Source organism: Sturnus vulgaris, chromosome 2 (assembly GCF_052056855.1).
Source record: "Sturnus vulgaris isolate bStuVul1 chromosome 2, bStuVul1.hap1, whole genome shotgun sequence".
Taxonomy (NCBI): Eukaryota; Metazoa; Chordata; class Aves; order Passeriformes; family Sturnidae; genus Sturnus; species Sturnus vulgaris.
Window position 1 is genome coordinate 29,264,544 of NC_142244.1, and position 5,985 is coordinate 29,270,528.

General features: G+C 40.7%; 1 long non-coding RNA gene across 1 annotated transcript; it reads left to right on the plus strand.

The window, feature by feature from the left end:
- The first annotated feature begins 549 nt into the window (after window positions 1-549).
- Window positions 550-4,845, plus strand: LOC148224691 (uncharacterized). The gene is made up of 4 exons (XR_015801222.1): window positions 550-721; window positions 2,569-2,619; window positions 3,015-3,097; window positions 4,379-4,845. It is a non-coding gene; the product is annotated as an uncharacterized LOC148224691 (long non-coding RNA).
- Window positions 4,846-5,985: the final 1,140 nt, after the last annotated feature.

Here is a 5,985-nt window from a genome sequence, read left to right on the forward strand (position 1 = left end):
GTTGTCCATCAGCTGAAGTTTGCCCATAGGCTTCCCCTAAATCTTGTGGAAACTTCTATTTGCACTATGTTCAATGGGCAGTCCCCTTTGCTTTACAGCCTGTAAAGCCAGGTCATAAGGCGCGGCCACCAGATCGCCACGCTCTGTGCAGGGCTCTGTTCTGCTCGAAGTACCACGATGCGCACTTCAGCTTCACAAGGACCAAAGATTCGGAGAGACATCTCGCATGGAAAAGCGTGCCAGGAAAATATACGTCCAGAATGTCCCCCTTGTCATCATCCAGATTGTGGTGCTGTGTTGAATGCCTTAGACATAGGAACGACTAATTCATAGAGTACTTCTTTCCTACCACATTTCACTGAGCGAGAGCTATATGGACAGTTTGGACTCTGCAGAATAGAGTGTAACTAAAGCTGAGAAAGAACTGTGCTCAACACATAGTTGTTCTGCATAGTATATGCACTGAAATGCGGCAAAGCTGAATGCCACGGCTGGCTTTCATTTCTGTCCTGATGTGCTGGTTTCACCTGGGAAGAACAGACTCACAGAGGGGTTTTCTCTATGAGAACTTCCTCTAGGAGTTGATGGGACCAATTGAAGGCTGGTTTGGTTATTGACAGCCTGAGGAACCAATTGGAGAAAATTAGTTCACTCCGTGAACATACATTTTGAAGGAGGTAACCCGGAAAAGAGCTCTCTTTCTTTTCCGGCAGCAGCGCAGGTAACAGGGCCGGGCCTGGCTCCACTGCAGGCCTGTGGGCCTGGCGGGGGGGGCTGGTGGGGCAGGGCCGGGCCGGGCCCCTGTCTGACACAGCCTGAGGTTTGCTGAGATCCTGGCACAGTTCCAGCATTGCAGTCTTGCTTGCTTTCCCTGTGTGAAATCTTAACTCTTTCAATGCTCAGATAAGACTTGCAGACTTTTCAATCCTCCCCGGAGTGAGAAGGGAAAAATAAAAGGGCTAAGTCTCTTTAGATGGAAGGAGAGTGAGGAGATGCTGTGAAAATGGATGAAAAATCCTTTGTAAGATTGTAGGGACAAACTGATGTACTGAATATTCCTATAAACCATGGAGAAAGACATGGGGGGTTGGAGATGTTCCATTTGATAGATTGTTAGTCAAAAAAGCATCTGTGTTGAGAATCCCTTGCCTCGAGGAGAAAAGGGGATCTCATTTTCTGGAGGTGAAGCATGAACAGAAAGAAAGACAGATTAAGAGAATTTTTGGTTTGGTCCACTCTTAAAAGTAAATACCCCATGAGTTTAACGTGGCCTATAAGCACAGCTTTGGGAAAGCTCTAAAGATGAGAGGAGCTTCACGACTTTGCAAGTTTTTCCTGGGCGGATGCAAATCGTGAAAGTGAAGCCACGAGAGGACTGTTTTTTTCCCTTCTTGTGGAGAAGTCTCTATGGCCTGACAAGAGGAAACTTCTCTCTCTGAAGTGAACTGAAAAGGACTATTTAAGTTGGGAACTGACTGAAGTAGTTTTTTCTATGTTTGTTTTGTTGTTATGAAGGTTGGGAGAGGGAAGGAAGGAGTGGGCTGAAGATCTTATTCTGAATTTGCTTTTATTTATCTTTCTTTGTGTAGTTAATAAAGTTTTTTATACCCTTTTAAGTTTAAGGCCTGCCTTGCTCTTTTGCTTCTGGTTCTGTCTCACAACAGAAAATGCGTATATTTAAATTGGCAAGTCAAAACTATAACACCTCATCTGAAAAAAAATGGTGCATAGAGATACTGATAGATATCATCCAGACCACGGCACTCATGAGGGCTGCTCGGCCAGCAGTGCGGTGTTTGATGTATCCCAAAGTGTCTGTGATAGCCCAGTATCTGTCCAGTGCTACAACACAAAGGTGTAGGATGGAGGCTGTGCAGCACGTGATGTCTGATGACAACCAGATGTCACACAGCAACTGGCCAAAGGCCCACATGTGAGTAACAGTGTAAGCAATGCTGACAGGCATCACAAGAACACACTAAAAGATCAGTCACTGATAAATAGCCAATGAGGTAATTTACAGGTGAGTGGAGCTTACTAGTCAGAAAAACTGTAATAACAACAAAAACATTATATGGATTGTTGCCAAATTTATAACAGACAGAAGGATTGACAGTGACATCTTCAACCCTAATAGTATCCTTTCATCCCAAGGCAGTAGTGTTTCAGTCACATTTAATGAGTTATTTGGTGTGCTCTGGAGAGAGAACTGTGCTGAATAGTTTGTACTGAGTCATCCTCTGCTCTTGTTACACTTTCCAGTGTAATCTTTCTGGGATGATAAAGAAAGATGCTTACTGTTTTTGATAAAACAGAATTTTCATACTTTGGTCCAAAACTGAAGAATTATTAACTTGCTGAAAACTTCAGCCAATGCAGTAGATGAGGTACTCTCCCGTGCAATATTTTCCATCACATTACATCAATTACACCATTGTTGAAGCAAAATATCATCTAGACAGGTGTCTGTCTGGTGTACAATAACGAAAACAGTACTATAAATGATTGGAATTTAGGTGATTTTCATCTTGATGAAAGTGAAATAATTATTTATTATCTTTTTTTCAGACCTCCTTTCTGACCAAACTTCTGCAAATTTATATAAATCAATACTGAAGGGTAAGAGACAGAAAAAAATATCCGGGCATGCAGTTGATACCCATTTGCTTGAGACAAAGCTACACTCAGGAGTATTTTTCTCTTCTCTCTAATAGCTGAGTGTCATGGTTTTGGTATTCACAAGGGACACTTCATTAATAGAGTACCTAACATATAAAACAATGCTTCTGGATTCCTTCTTTAAACATAATTTCTGCCAGATTTGCAAATTAAGGCTTCTTGAAGTGTAGACCTCCATTTTCATTTATTTCTCCAGACTATTCAAGTTTTCCCTTCAACAGTTAGTCTTCAAATGCTGAAGTCAGGTATTGGGTAGCAGACCCCAAAGCACTGGCGCACATTACAGCACATTATGAAATCTACAGGCTTTCTATACTTTTATTCGTATTCACCAGGACTGGATTTTCTGAAGTCTTCACAAACCTGAAGGAAACATCCTAAGAGAGATTTCCACCGGGCCTTTCATTCACTTGCACCCGTGAGTACTAGAATGTCACTTGTATTATGCCAGTCCAACCCTTCTTGAATGTGGGTCATGAATGCCTTGAAATGTGCTATGAGGGCTACAAGGAGGGATACCAAACTTCTCCAAGGAGATAATCACTAGGCCAGCCTTCTCCCAGACATCAAGGGATCTCCCAAACATCTCTGTCATCACTTGTACCAATTCATGCTATCCAACACAGAATGGGGAATCATACAGTTGGGAATCTGTGGAGCAAGAGGACTATATATTCTATGATTATGATAAAACATTATCACTTTGAAGTCAGACTCACTTAAGTTCCTAAATTCTAATATAAGAAGCAACACTTTTCAGTTTGCTCTGTTTGATATTTTTATATAAAACCAGCTTCTGTGAGTCAAACATTTTCAGACATGCTTTTTCTTGAGGTGCACTTCTCTAGTAAGAAGATATACAAAAATCTCATATTTCACACTAGACTGTTACTTTCTCAATTTTTTTTTCTCTAGGAAGGGAAAATCCCTTCCTCATGACCATTTAGTGGTACAGACCAAAGGTTCAATTTATAAGAATTGTTGAACATAAAAATGTTTAAAAGTGACCAAAGTCCATCAAATCCAGTCACCAGTCTCTGGCAATGGTCCATATATTCAACTCAAACTTTTTGCTATTTTCTGATGCTTTCCAAACACTGATACTTTTTTTGGAGACAAAGACCAGAATCATAAACAGTTGTTAATGTGGATACACCATATATATACTTCAGCATAATGCTGGGGCTTTTTTCCTGTTTATTTCCTAATGATTTCTGAGAAGCATTTTGCTTTTTGAATCATTGCATAGCACTGATCTGAGATTTCTGGAGAGGAGTCCCAATTAATGTCATTCCTAATACCTTGAGTGGTGGTATCAGCTTTTTTTCCCTGTCTGCCCAGTTGTTGCATCTGCGAGCATTGTATACCTTCACCCACTCTTTAACTAAGGCAACTCTGCACAGTCAGTCTTTGTCTTTAAAACTCTAAAGAGCTTTGTTTCATAATCAGATATCATCACCATGTTACTCATGGACTTTCCAGATCACTCAAAATCCCTTGAGAGTCTAAGTAATTGTATCAGTTAGGCTTCATTCACTCCATATGCTTATTGGCTTTTCTTAATTAATTAACATATTGGTGAAGCATATCTTCCTTTACTAATGTCAGAACTTTACTGACGCTTACCTTAATCACCATATTTACTATTGTAAAAATCAGTCTGAAGTTTCCCTCATTTTTTCCTCACGACCGTCACAAGAAGAACCCGAGGACCCCCACCCAGCTTGGCTTTGGACAGTGGTTTTTGGGCCTGGTTGAGGTGGATGCTTGCTAAGTGACTGTTTGCAGGTGTGTTGTGTTCACTGGACTGTGCTGCCATGGTACCAACTGAAGACTGCATGTATTGCATGTCCACACCTGCGTCTCGGAGCACCTCATAATGGTCCACAAATCTCCCCACCTCTTGGCAAAAAGCCACTCGCTTTGGAAAAGGACTATAAAAGAGCGACTCTCTGGAGAAGCTTCTGGGATCCCCCCACAGATGGAGACCCGTCCATTGGCTGGACCACAAGGACGATTGTCTCGTCTGTTGGTAGCTATTGCCCCATCCCCCTCTTTTTCTCTCTATACTTTGTTCCCTATATCTCTCCCCCTCTATTGCAACTGAGTTGTTAGCATTCCATAAAAATGCATTGCTGTTGTTGAATAAACTGATTTTGTCCCCTACTGTTTGCACCTCTGAGATCAAACGAACCATCACGACCCCCATCTGTGTTGGCCGATTGTGACAGCTATGTATAAAACAATACATTGTTTCTTTTAATTTCTGCCAACTGGCTCTAGGTACGGATTTCAGGTAATGGCTCAGCAGTTGCCCAGATCTCTTCGGGAAGTAGCACCACGACGATTGTCTTGCAGCTGGTAGGTGCAAAGAGAGTTGAAGTAGACGTTGACTCCTGCTGCTGCTACCATCACACTTCAAGTTGCATCGAACTCTCTAGCTGAGCACTGTCTGATAGTAAGATTTTGTTGTTGTTGTTGACTTTGGCCAGAAGTAAACGTTCCACTTGCAAATATTCCCCGATTTCTTTTTAGTGAATAAAGATGCTGAAGGTAATCTTGTTTCTCTAAGGAAATTCCTTAGACAATTTTTTTAAATCATAAAATTATTTTTTTTACCATACCTTTAACTCTCTGACACAGTAATGGCTCACTTCAGTACTCTCACTTTTAGGGACTAAGAAATCTCTTACCTGAAATAATGGGTTGATTGCACATCCCATACAGAAGAAAATCTAAACTAAAAGCACCAAACAGACTTAGTAGCACTATTAAAGACTGTTAAATGGCGGTATTACCTAAAAACCAAAGCCAAATCCAACCTTGATGTCAGTTGTCACTGAAAAAAGAGATATCAATCCTTTCCCATACACTGTATCAGCTTTTTCTCTGTGTTACAACATTTTAGCAATATGAACTAAAGTGACTGCACCTCACCTACCTGTCCACGAACAAGCCTATTAGTAGTCCTATTGCTTCCACCAGCTTGCAGTTACTGTGTGGAAAAAACAAACTTATGTGAAACATGATGTTTGCAGCCCAATGAACTAGTCTAGAGTTCAAATGAATTCTAAATCTTCAATACACCGGTAAATAAGAACCCAATATTATGAGAAAGTCATACTGAAACCACACATATACTTAGTTACTGAATTAATTTTTATAAATACATTATGTTTTCCTCTAATATGATCACCAAAGGAAAAGTACCAGTGTTCCACAAGAATGCTCCAAGTCAGTACATTATTATTTCTCATGTACTCAGGAAGAGTTACCATCTAGACAAAATGAACATATTCCCAATAA